The sequence below is a fragment of the Channa argus genome, unplaced genomic scaffold (genome assembly GCF_033026475.1).
Source record: "Channa argus isolate prfri unplaced genomic scaffold, Channa argus male v1.0 Contig009, whole genome shotgun sequence".
Lineage (NCBI taxonomy): Eukaryota > Metazoa > Chordata > Actinopteri > Anabantiformes > Channidae > Channa > Channa argus.
This window is the reverse complement of record NW_027125228.1, coordinates 164,513-177,114: the sequence shown is the minus strand read 5'-3', so window position 1 is coordinate 177,114 and position 12,602 is coordinate 164,513. Positions and strand designations below refer to the sequence as shown.

Sequence of the window (12,602 nt, the reverse complement as noted above, 5' to 3'; positions counted from 1 at the left end):
ACTACAACTCAGGGCGAACCAAGGCCAACATAATAAACAAAATAAGCCATTTCCCACAGAAAGTGCTAGCTAGCCTGATAGAAAGAAACAAACCAAAAGACAGTCGCTAACCCTAACTCCCTAATGTGAAAACAAGAGAAAACAATCAAAAGAAAAATGGCAGTCCACCCCTACAGATTTAATACTATTTACAAAATATACAATTTATAAACAAAACCACGGCACAAAACCTAACAATTCAGAAATACTAAATAAGGTTTGGAAACCAAGAACAGCAAACAGGTGCTGATGCCAGAAAGAGCCTCGCTAGCTGTTGGGAACCGTACTTTTAAAACTCCAGGAAGTGTAGGATGGACCAATCAGCTTCCTGTACTGCCCCCATATCCGGCCAATCAGGCAGGGCACCTATAAGAACAAGAAAATAAAAACAACACATATGGCCAGGACCGTAACATGGTCTATTAGTAATGAAGCACGATGGTTGACAAACCAATCAAGTAGCAAAACAGCAATGAAAGAACAAAATTTGATGAAAATATAGAACAATTTCTATGAATAAATAGGCAGTAACACCAGCTTGTGCTGCCCGTAAACCCAAGCAAAGAAGCTTACAGCACGTGGTATTCCCAGGCGGTCTTCCTACCAAGTACTAACAAGGCCCGGCCCTATTTGGCTGCCGAGATCGGACGGGATCGGGCGCTTAGAGAGCAGTGTGGCCGTAAGCTGCATTTGACATCATCAACAGCTCTCAAAAACGCTGGAGAAGCAGAATGCATGACCCTTGCTAAGAAGAAGATAAATGTGGCAAAGTACAAAGTACTATAACTGTACTGGTCTGTTACGCCTCTGTCTAGGGGGTCAGGGTGCAACATACAAAGATAAATTAGCATGTTCCCTCTCCGATCCCCAAACCAAAATCCAGGATCGAGATGTTCCAACAGAATGATATCTATTTTAAACGAAAGAAAGTGTCAAACAAAACATGACACTACAACTCAGGGCGAACCAAGGCCAACATAATAAACAAAATAAACCATTTCCCACAGAAAGTGCTAGCTAGCCTGATAGAAATAAACAAACCAAAAGACAGTCGCTAACCCTAACTCCCTAATGTGAAAACAAGAGAAAACAATCAAAAGAAAATGGCAGTCCACCCCTACAGATTTAATACTATTTACAAAATATACAATTTATAAACAAAACCACGGCACAAAACCTAACAATTCAAAAATGCTAAATAAGGTTTGGAAAGCAAGAACAGCAAACAGGTGCTGCTGCCAGAAAGAGCCTCGCTAGCTGTTGGGAACCGTACTTTTAAAACTCCAGGAAGTGTAGGATGGACCAATCAGCTTCCTGTACTTCCCCCAAATCCGGCCAATCAGGCAGGGCACCTATAAGAACAACAAAATAAAAACAACACATATGGCCAGGACCGTAACATGGTCTACTAGTAATGAAGCAAGATGGTTGACAAACCAATAAAGTAGCAAAACAGAAATGAAAGAACAAAATTTGATGAAAATATAGAACAATTTCTATGAATAAATAGGCAGTAACACCAGCTTGTGCTGGCCGTAAACCCAAGCAAAAAAGCTTACAGCACCTGGTATTCCCAGGCGGTCTTCCTACCAAGTACTAACCAGGCCCGGCCCTATTTGGCAGCCGAGATCGGACGCTTAGAGAGCGGTGTGGCCGTAACATGCATTTGACATCATCAACAGCTCTTAAAAACGCTAGAGAAGCAGAATGCATGACACTTGCTAAGAAGAAGATAAATGTGGCAAAGTACAAAGTACTATAACTGTACTGGTCTGTTACGCCCCTGTCTAGGGGGTCAGGGTGAAACATACAAAGATAAATTTGCATGTTCCCTCTCCGATCCCCAAACCAAAATCCAGGATTGAGATGTTCCAACAGAATGATATTTATTTTAAACGAAAGAAAGTGTCAAACAAAACATGACACTACAACTCAGGGCGAACCAAGGCCAACATAATAAACAAAATAAGCCATTTCCCACAGAAAGTGCTAGCTAGCCTGATAGAAAGAAACAAACCAAAAGACAGTCGCTAACCCTAACTCCCTAATGTGAAAACAAGAGAAAACAATCAAAAGAAAAATGGCAGTCCACCCCTACAGATTTAATACTATTTACAAAATATACAATTTATAAACAAAACCACGGCACAAAACCTAACAATTCAAAAATGCTAAATAAGGTTTGGAAACCAAGAACAGCAAACAGGTGCTGATGCCAGAAAGAGCCTCGCTAGCTGTTGGGAACCATACTTTTAAAACTCCAGGAAGTGTAGGATGGACCAATCAGCTTCCTGTACTGCCCCCCAATCCAGCCAATCAGGCAGGGCACCTATAAGAACAAGAAAATAAAAACAACACATGTGGCCAGGACCGTAACATGGTCTACTAGTAATGAAGCACGATGGTTGACAAACCAATAAAGTAGCAAAACAGCAATGAAAGAACAAAATTTGATGAAAATATAGAACAATTTCTATGAATAAATAGGCAGTAACACCAGCTTGTGCTGCCCGTAAACCCAAGCAAAAAAGCTTACAGCACCTGGTATTCCCAGGCGGTCTTCCTACCAAGTACTAACCAGGCCCGGCTCTATTTGGCTGCCGAGATCGGACGAGATCGGGCGCTTAGAGAGCGGTGTGGCCGTAAGCTGCATTTGACATCATCAACAGCTCTTAAAAACGCTGGAGAAGCAGAATGCATGACACTTGCTAAGAAGAAGATAAATGTGGCAAAGTACAAAGTACTATAACTGTACTGGTCTGTTACGCCCCTGTCTAGGGGGTCAGGGTGCCACATACAAAGATAAATTAGCATGTTCCCTCTCCGATCCCCAAACCAAAATCCAGGATCGAGATGTTCCAACAGAATGATATTTATTTTAAACGAAAGAAAGTGTCAAACAAAACATGACACTACAACTCAGGGCGAACCAAGGCCAACATAATAAACAAAATAAGCCATTTCCCACAGAGAGTGCTAGCTAGCCTGATAGAAATAAACAAACCAAAAGACAGTCGCTAACCCTAACTCCCTAATGTGAAAACAGTCCAAAGAAAATGGCAGTTCACCCCTACAGATTTAATACTATTTACAAAATATACAATTTATAAACAAAACCACGGCACAAAACCTAACAATTCAAAAATGCTAAATAAGGTTTGGAAACCAAGAACAGCAAACAGGTGCTGATGCCAGAAAGAGCCTCGCTAGCTGTTGGGAACCGTACTTTTAAAACTCCAGGAAGTGTAGGATGGACCAATCAGCTTCCTGTACTGCCCCCCAATCCGGCCAATCAGGCAGGGCACCTATAAGAACAAGAAAATAAAAACAACACATATGGCCAGGACCGTAACATGGTCTTCTAGTAATGAAGCACGATGGTTGGCAAACCAATAAAGTAGCAAAACAGCAATGAAAGAACAAAATTTGATGAAAATATAGAACAATTTCTACGAATAAATAGGCAGTAACACCAGCTTGTGCTGCCCGTAAACCCAAGCAAAAAAGCTTACTGCACCTGGTATTCCCAGGCGGTCTTCCTACCAAGTACTAACCAGGCCCGGCTCTATTTGGCTGCCGAGATCGGGCGCTTAGAGAGCGGTGTGGCCGTAAGCTGCATTTGACATCATCAACAGCTCTTAAAAACGCTAGAGAAGCAGAATGCATGACACTTGCTAAGAAGAAGATAAATGTGGCAAAGTACAAAGTACTATAACTGTACTGGTCTGTTACGCCCCTGTCTAGGGGATCAGGGTGAAACATACAAAGATAAATTTGCATGTTCCCTCTCCGATCCCCAAACCAAAATCCAGGATTGAGATGTTCCAACAGAATGATATTTATTTTAAACGAAAGAAAGTGTCAAACAAAACATGACACTACAACTCAGGGCGAACCAAGGCCAACATAATAAACAAAATAAGCCATTTCCCACAGAAAGTGCTAGCTAGCCTGATAGAAAGAAACAAACCAAAAGACAGTCGCTAACCCTAACTCCCTAATGTGAAAACAAGAGAAAACAATCAAAAGAAAAATGGCAGTCCACCCCTACAGATTTAATACTATTTACAAAATATACAATTTATAAACAAAACCACGGCACAAAACCTAACAATTCAAAAATGCTAAATAGGGTTTGGAAACCAAGAACAGCAAACAGGTGCTGATGCCAGAAAGAGCCTCGCTAGCTGTTGGGAACCGTACTTTTAAAACTCCAGGAAGTGTAGGATGGACCAATCAGCTTCCTGTACTGCCCCCCAATCGGGCCAATCAGGCAGGGCACCTATAAGAACAAGAAAATAAAAACAACACATATGGCCAGGACCGTAACATGGTCTACTAGTAATGAAGCACGATGGTCGGCAAACCAATAAAGTAGCAAAACAGCAATTAAAGAACAAAATTTGATGAAAATATAGAACAATTTCTATGAATAAATAGGCAGTAACACCAGCTTGTGCTGCCTGTAAACCCAAGCAAAAAAGCTTACAGCACCTGGTATTCCCAGGCGGTCTTCCTACCAAGTACTAACCAGGCCCGGCTCTATTTGGCTGCCGAGATCGGACGAGATCGGGCACTTAGAGAGCGGTGTGGCCGTAAGCTGCATTTGACATCATCAACAGCTCTTAAAAACGCTAGAGAAGCAGAATGCATGACACTTGCTAAGAAGAAGATAAATGTGGCAAAGTACAAAGTACTATAACTGTACTGGTCTGTTACGCCCCTGTCTAGGGGATCAGGGTGAAACATACAAAGATAAATTTGCATGTTCCCTCTCCGATCCCCAAACCAAAATCCAGGATTGAGATGTTCCAACAGAATGATATTTATTTTAAACGAAAGAAAGTGTCAAACAAAACATGACACTACAACTCAGGGCGAACCAAGGCCAACATAATAAACAAAATAAGCCATTTCCCACAGAAAGTGCTAGCTAGCCTGATAGAAAGAAACAAACCAAAAGACAGTCGCTAACCCTAACTCCCTAATGTGAAAACAAGAGAAAACAATCAAAAGAAAAATGGCAGTCCACCCCTACAGATTTAATACTATTTACAAAATATACAATTTATAAACAAAACCACGGCACAAAACCTAACAATTCAAAAATGCTAAATAGGGTTTGGAAACCAAGAACAGCAAACAGGTGCTGATGCCAGAAAGAGCCTCGCTAGCTGTTGGGAACCGTACTTTTAAAACTCCAGGAAGTGTAGGATGGACCAATCAGCTTCCTGTACTGCCCCCCAATCGGGCCAATCAGGCAGGGCACCTATAAGAACAAGAAAATAAAAACAACACATATGGCCAGGACCGTAACATGGTCTACTAGTAATGAAGCACGATGGTCGGCAAACCAATAAAGTAGCAAAACAGCAATTAAAGAACAAAATTTGATGAAAATATAGAACAATTTCTATGAATAAATAGGCAGTAACACCAGCTTGTGCTGCCTGTAAACCCAAGCAAAAAAGCTTACAGCACCTGGTATTCCCAGGCGGTCTTCCTACCAAGTACTAACCAGGCCCGGCTCTATTTGGCTGCCGAGATCGGACGAGATCGGGCACTTAGAGAGCGGTGTGGCCGTAAGCTGCATTTGACATCATCAACAGCTCTTAAAAACGCTAGAGAAGCAGAATGCATGACACTTGCTAAGAAGAAGATAAATGTGGCAAAGTACAAAGTACTATAACTGTACTGGTCTGTTACGCCCCTGTCTAGGGGATCAGGGTGAAACATACAAAGATAAATTTGCATGTTCCCTCTCCGATCCCCAAACCAAAATCCAGGATTGAGATGTTCCAACAGAATGATATTTATTTTAAACGAAAGAAAGTGTCAAACAAAACATGACACTACAACTCAGGGCGAACCAAGGCTAACATAATAAACAAAATAAGCCATTTCCCACAGAAAGTGCTAGCTAGCCTGATAGAAAGAAACAAACCAAAAGACAGTCGCTAACCCTAACTCCCTAATGTGAAAACAGTCCAAAGAAAATGGCAGTTCACCCCTACAGATTTAATACTATTTACAAAATATACAATTTATAAACAAAACCACGGCACAAAACCTAACAATTCAAAAATGCTAAATAAGGGTTGGAAACCAAGAACAGCAAACAGGTGCTGATGCCAGAAAGAGCCTCGCTAGCTGTTGGGAACCGTACTTTTAAAACTCCAGGAAGTGTAGGATGGACCAATCAGCTTCCTGTACTTCCCCCAAATCCGGCCAATCAGGCAGGGCACCTATAAGAACAAGAAAATAAAAACAACACATATGGCCAGGACCGTAACATGGTCTACTAGTAATGAAGCACGATGGTTGACAAACCAATAAAGTAGCAAAACAGCAATGAAAGAACAAAATTTGATGAAAATATAGAACAATTTCTATGAATAAATAGGCAGTAACACCAGCTTGAGCTGCCCGTAAACCCAAGCAAAAAAGCTTACAGCACCTGGCATTCCCAGGCGGTCTTCCTACCAAGTACTAACCAGGCCCGGCCCTATTTGGCTGCCGAGATCGGACGCTTAGAGAGCGGTGTGGCCGTAACATGCATTTGACATCATCAATAGCTCTTAAAAACGCTAGAGAAGCAGAATGCATGACACTTGCTAAGAAGAAGATAAATGTGGCAAAGTACAAAGTACTATAACTGTACTGGTCTGTTACGCCCCTGTCAAGGGGGTCAGGGTGAAACATACAAAGATAAATTTGCATGTTCCCTCTCCGATCCCCAAACCAAAATCCAGGATTGAGATGTTCCAACAGAATGATATTTATTTTAAACGAAAGAAAGTGTCAAACAAAACATGACACTACAACTCAGGGCGAACCAAGGCCAACATAATAAACAAAATAAGCCATTTCCCACAGAAAGTGCTAGCTAGCCTGATAGAAAGAAACAAACCAAAAGACAGTCGCTAACCCTAACTCCCTAATGTGAAAACAAGAGAAAACAATCAAAAGAAAAATGGCAGTCCACCCCTACAGATTTAATACTATTTACAAAATATACAATTTATAAACAAAACCACGGCACAAAACCTAACAATTCAAAAATGCTAAATAAGGTTTGGAAACCAAGAACAGCAAACAGGTGCTGATGCCAGAAAGAGCCTCGCTAGCTGTTGGGAACCATACTTTTAAAACTCCAGGAAGTGTAGGATGGACCAATCAGCTTCCTGTACTGCCCCCCAATCCAGCCAATCAGGCAGGGCACCTATAAGAACAAGAAAATAAAAACAACACATATGGCCAGGACCGTAACATGGTCTACTAGTAATGAAGCACGATGGTTGGCAAACCAATAAAGTAGCAGAACAAAATTTGATGAAAATATAGAACAATTTCTATGAATAAATAGGCAGTAACACCAGCTTGTGCTGCCCGTAAACCCAAGCAAAAAAGCTTACAGCACCTGGTATTCCCAGGCGGTCTTCCTACCAAGTACTAACCAGGCCCGGCTCTATTTGGCTGCCGAGATCGGACGAGATCGGGCGCTTAGAGAGCGGTGTGGCCATAAGCTGCATTTGACATCATCAACAGCTCTTAAAAACGCTGGAGAAGCAGAATGCATGACACTTGCTAAGAAGAAGATAAATGTGGCAAAGTACAAAGTACTATAACTGTACTGGTCTGTTACGCCCCTGTCTAGGGGGTCAGGGTGCCACATACAAAGATAAATTAGCATGTTCCCTCTCCGATCCCCAAACCAAAATCCAGGATCGAGATGTTCCAACAGAATGATATTTATTTTAAACGAAAGAAAGTGTCAAACAAAACATGACACTACAACTCAGGGCGAACCAAGGCCAACATAATAAACAAAATAAGCCATTTCCCACAGAGAGTGCTAGCTAGCCTGATAGAAATAAACAAACCAAAAGACAGTCGCTAACCCTAACTCCCTAATGTGAAAACAGTCCAAAGAAAATGGCAGTTCACCCCTACAGATTTAATACTATTTACAAAATATACAATTTATAAACAAAACCACGGCATAAAACCTAACAATTCAAAAATGCTAAATAAGGTTTGGAAACCAAGAACAGCAAACAGGTGCTGATGCCAGAAAGAGCCTCGCTAGCTGTTGGGAACCGTACTTTTAAAACTCCAGGAAGTGTAGGATGGACCAATCAGCTTCCTGTACTGCCCCCCAATCCGGCCAATCAGGCAGGGCACCTATAAGAACAAGAAAATAAAAACAACACATATGGCCAGGACCGTAACATGGTCTACTAGTAATGAAGCACGATGGTTGGCAAACCAATAAAGTAGCAAAACAGCAATGAAAGAACAAAATTTGATGAAAATATAGAACAATTTCTACGAATAAATAGGCAGTAACACCAGCTTGTGCTGCCCGTAAACCCAAGCAAAAAAGCTTACAGCACCTGGTATTCCCAGGCGGTCTTCCTACCAAGTACTAACCAGGCCCGGCTCTATTTGGCTGCCGAGATCTGACGAGATCGGGCGCTTAGAGAGCGGTGTGGCCATAAGCTGCATTTGACATCATCAACAGCTCTTAAAAACGCTGGAGAAGCAGAATGCATGACACTTGCTAAGAAGAAGATAAATGTGGCAAAGTACAAAGTACTATAACTGTACTGGTCTGTTACGCCCCTGTCTAGGGGGTCAGGGTGCAACATACAAAGATAAATTAGCATGTTCCCTCTCCGATCCCCAAACCAAAATCCAGGATCGAGATGTTCCAACAGAATGATATTTATTTTAAACGAAAGAAAGTGTCAAACAAAACATGACACTACAACTCAGGGCGAACCAAGGCCAACATAATAAACAAAATAAGCCATTTCCCACAGAGAGTGCTAGCTAGCCTGATAGAAATAAACAAACCAAAAGACAGTCGCTAACCCTAACTCCCTAATGTGAAAACAGTCCAAAGAAAATGGCAGTTCACCCCTACAGATTTAATACTATTTACAAAATATACAATTTATAAACAAAACCACGGCACAAAACCTAACAATTCAAAAATGCTAAATAAGGTTTGGAAACCAAGAACAGCAAACAGGTGCTGATGCCAGAAAGAGCCTCGCTAGCTGTTGGGAACCGTACTTTTAAAACTCCAGGAAGTGTAGGATGGACCAATCAGCTTCCTGTACTGCCCCCCAATCCGGCCAATCAGGCAGGGCACCTATAAGAACAAGAAAATAAAAACAACACATATGGCCAGGACCGTAACATGGTCTACTAGTAATGAAGCACGATGGTTGGCAAACCAATAAAGTAGCAAAACAGCAATGAAAGAACAAAATTTGATGAAAATATAGAACAATTTCTACGAATAAATAGGCAGTAACACCAGCTTGTGCTGCCCGTAAACCCAAGCAAAAAAGCTTACAGCACCTGGTATTCCCAGGCGGTCTTCCTACCAAGTACTAACCAGGCCCGGCTCTATTTGGCTGCCGAGATCTGACGAGATCGGGCGCTTAGAGAGCGGTGTGGCCATAAGCTGCATTTGACATCATCAACAGCTCTTAAAAACGCTGGAGAAGCAGAATGCATGACACTTGCTAAGAAGAAGATAAATGTGGCAAAGTACAAAGTACTATAACTGTACTGGTCTGTTACGCCCCTGTCTAGGGGGTCAGGGTGCAACATACAAAGATAAATTAGCATGTTCCCTCTCCGATCCCCAAACCAAAATCCAGGATCGAGATGTTCCAACAGAATGATATTTATTTTAAACGAAAGAAAGTGTCAAACAAAACATGACACTACAACTCAGGGCGAACCAAGGCCAACATAATAAACAAAATAAGCCATTTCCCACAGAAAGTGCTAGCTAGCCTGATAGAAATAAAGAAACCAAAAGACAGTCGCTAACCCTAACTCCCTAATGTGAAAACAGTCCAAAGAAAATGGTAGTTCACCCCTACAGATTTAATACTATTTACAAAATATACAATTTATAAACAAAACCACGGCACAAAACCTAACAATTCAGAAATACTAAATAAGGTTTGGAAACCAAGAACAGCAAACAGGTGCTGATGCCAGAAAGAGCCTCGCTAGCTGTTGGGAACCGTACTTTTAAAACTCCAGGAAGTGTAGGATGGACCACTCAGCTTCCGGTACTGCCCCCCAATCCGGCCAATCAGGCAGGGCACCTATAAGAACAAGAAAATAAAAACAACACATATGGCCAGGACCGTAACATGGTCTATTAGTAATGAAGCACGATGGTTGACAAACCAATAAAGTAGCAAAACAGCAATGAAAGAACAAAATTTGATGAAAATATAGAACAATTTCTATGAATAAATAGGCAGTAACACCAGCTTGTGCTGCCCGTAAACCCAAGCAAAAAAGCTTACAGCACCTGGTATTCCCAGGCGGTCTTCCTACCAAGTACTAACCAGGCCCGGCTCTATTTGGCTGCCGAGATCGGACGAGATCGGGCGCTTAGAGAGCGGTGTGGCCGTAAGCTGCATTTGACATCATCAACAGCTCTTAAAAACGCTGGAGAAGCAGAATGCATGACACTTGCTAAGAAGAAGATAAATGTGGCAAAGTACAAAGTACTATAACTGTACTGGTCTGTTACGCCCCTGTCTAGGGGGTCAGGGTGCCACATACAAAGATAAATTAGCATGTTCCCTCTCCGATCCCCAAACCAAAATCCAGGATCGAGATGTTCCAACAGAATGATATTTATTTTAAACGAAAGAAAGTGTCAAACAAAACATGACACTACAACTCAGGGCGAACCAAGGCCAACATAATAAACAAAATAAGCCATTTCCCACAGAAAGTGCTAGCTAGCCTGATAGAAATAAACAAACCAAAAGACAGTCGCTAACCCTAACTCCCTAATGTGAAAACAGTCCAAAGAAAATGGCAGTTCACCCCTACAGATTTAATACTATTTACAAAATATACAATTTATAAACAAAACCACGGCACAAAACCTAACAATTCAAAAATGCTAAATAAGGTTTGGAAACCAAGAACAGCAAACAGGTGCTGATGCCAGAAAGAGCCTCGCTAGCTGTTGGGAACCGTACTTTTAAAACTCCAGGAAGTGTAGGATGGACCAATCAGCTTCCTGTACTGCCCCCCAATCCGGCCAATCAGGCAGGGCACCTATAAGAACAAGAAAATAAAAACAACACATATGGCCAGGACCGTAACATGGTCTATTAGTAATGAAGCACGATGGTTGACAAACCAATCAAGTAGCAAAACAGCAATGAAAGAACAAAATTTGATGAAAATATAGAACAATTTCTATGAATAAATAGGCAGTAACACCAGCTTGTGCTGCCCGTAAACCCAAGCAAAGAAGCTTACAGCACGTGGTATTCCCAGGCGGTCTTCCTACCAAGTACTAACAAGGCCCGGCCCTATTTGGCTGCCGAGATCGGACGGGATCGGGCGCTTAGAGAGCAGTGTGGCCGTAAGCTGCATTTGACATCATCAACAGCTCTCAAAAACGCTGGAGAAGCAGAATGCATGACCCTTGCTAAGAAGAAGATAAATGTGGCAAAGTACAAAGTACTATAACTGTACTGGTCTGTTACGCCTCTGTCTAGGGGGTCAGGGTGCAACATACAAAGATAAATTAGCATGTTCCCTCTCCGATCCCCAAACCAAAATCCAGGATCGAGATGTTCCAACAGAATGATATTTATTTTAAACGAAAGAAAGTGTCAAACAAAACATGACACTACAACTCAGGGCGAACCAAGGCCAACATAATAAACAAAATAAGCCATTTCCCACAGAAAGTGCTAGCTAGCCTGATAGAAATAAACAAACCAAAAGACAGTCGCTAACCCTAACTCCCTAATGTGAAAACAAGAGAAAACAATCAAAAGAAAATGGCTGTTCACCCCTACAGATTTAATACTATTTACAAAATACACAATTTATAAACCAAACCACGGCACAAAACCTAACAATTCAAAAATGCTAAATAAGGTTTGGAAACCAAGAACAGCAAACAGGTGCTGCTGCCAGAAAGTGCCTCGCTAGCTGTTGGGAACCGTACTTTTAAAACTCCAGGAAGTGTAGGATGGACCAATCAGCTTCCTGTACTTCCCCCAAATCCGGCCAATCAGGCAGGGCACCTATAAGAACAACAAAATAAAAACAACACATATGGCCAGGACCGTAACATGGTCTACTAGTAATGAAGCAAGATGGTTGACAAACCAATAAAGTAGCAAAACAGAAATGAAAGAACTAAATTTGATGAAAATATAGAACAATTTCTATGAATAAATAGGCAGTAACACCAGCTTGTGCTGGCCGTAAACCCAAGCAAAAAAGCTTACAGCACCTGGTATTCCCAGGCGGTCTTCCTACCAAGTACTAACCAGGCCCGGCTCTATTTGGCTGCCGAGATCTGACGAGATCGGGCGCTTAGAGAGCGGTGTGGCCATAAGCTGCATTTGACATCATCAACAGCTCTTAAAAACGCTGGAGAAGCAGAATGCATGACACTTGCTAAGAAGAAGATAAATGTGGCAAAGTACAAAGTACTATAACTGTACTGGTCTGTTACGCCCCTGTCTAGGGGGTCAGGGTGCAAC

At 41.8% G+C, this 12,602-nt stretch overlaps 11 pseudogenes; all 11 read right to left on the bottom strand.

Annotated features, from left to right (window-relative positions):
- Window positions 1-605: 605 nt before the first annotated feature.
- On the bottom strand, window positions 606-724 carry LOC137110857 (5S ribosomal RNA; annotated as a pseudogene).
- Window positions 725-2,568: 1,844 nt separating this feature from the next.
- Window positions 2,569-2,687, bottom strand: LOC137110279 (5S ribosomal RNA; annotated as a pseudogene).
- An 857-nt stretch (window positions 2,688-3,544) lies between these two features.
- LOC137110969 (5S ribosomal RNA) lies at window positions 3,545-3,653 on the bottom strand (annotated as a pseudogene).
- An 868-nt stretch (window positions 3,654-4,521) lies between these two features.
- On the bottom strand, window positions 4,522-4,640 carry LOC137110093 (5S ribosomal RNA; annotated as a pseudogene).
- Window positions 4,641-5,508: 868 nt separating this feature from the next.
- On the bottom strand, window positions 5,509-5,627 carry LOC137110092 (5S ribosomal RNA; annotated as a pseudogene).
- Window positions 5,628-7,447: 1,820 nt separating this feature from the next.
- On the bottom strand, window positions 7,448-7,566 carry LOC137110018 (5S ribosomal RNA; annotated as a pseudogene).
- Window positions 7,567-8,423: 857 nt separating this feature from the next.
- Window positions 8,424-8,542, bottom strand: LOC137110035 (5S ribosomal RNA; annotated as a pseudogene).
- An 857-nt stretch (window positions 8,543-9,399) lies between these two features.
- LOC137110034 (5S ribosomal RNA) lies at window positions 9,400-9,518 on the bottom strand (annotated as a pseudogene).
- An 857-nt stretch (window positions 9,519-10,375) lies between these two features.
- Window positions 10,376-10,494, bottom strand: LOC137110266 (5S ribosomal RNA; annotated as a pseudogene).
- An 857-nt stretch (window positions 10,495-11,351) lies between these two features.
- On the bottom strand, window positions 11,352-11,470 carry LOC137110855 (5S ribosomal RNA; annotated as a pseudogene).
- An 867-nt stretch (window positions 11,471-12,337) lies between these two features.
- Window positions 12,338-12,456, bottom strand: LOC137110033 (5S ribosomal RNA; annotated as a pseudogene).
- Between the last annotated feature and the right edge of the window lie 146 nt (window positions 12,457-12,602).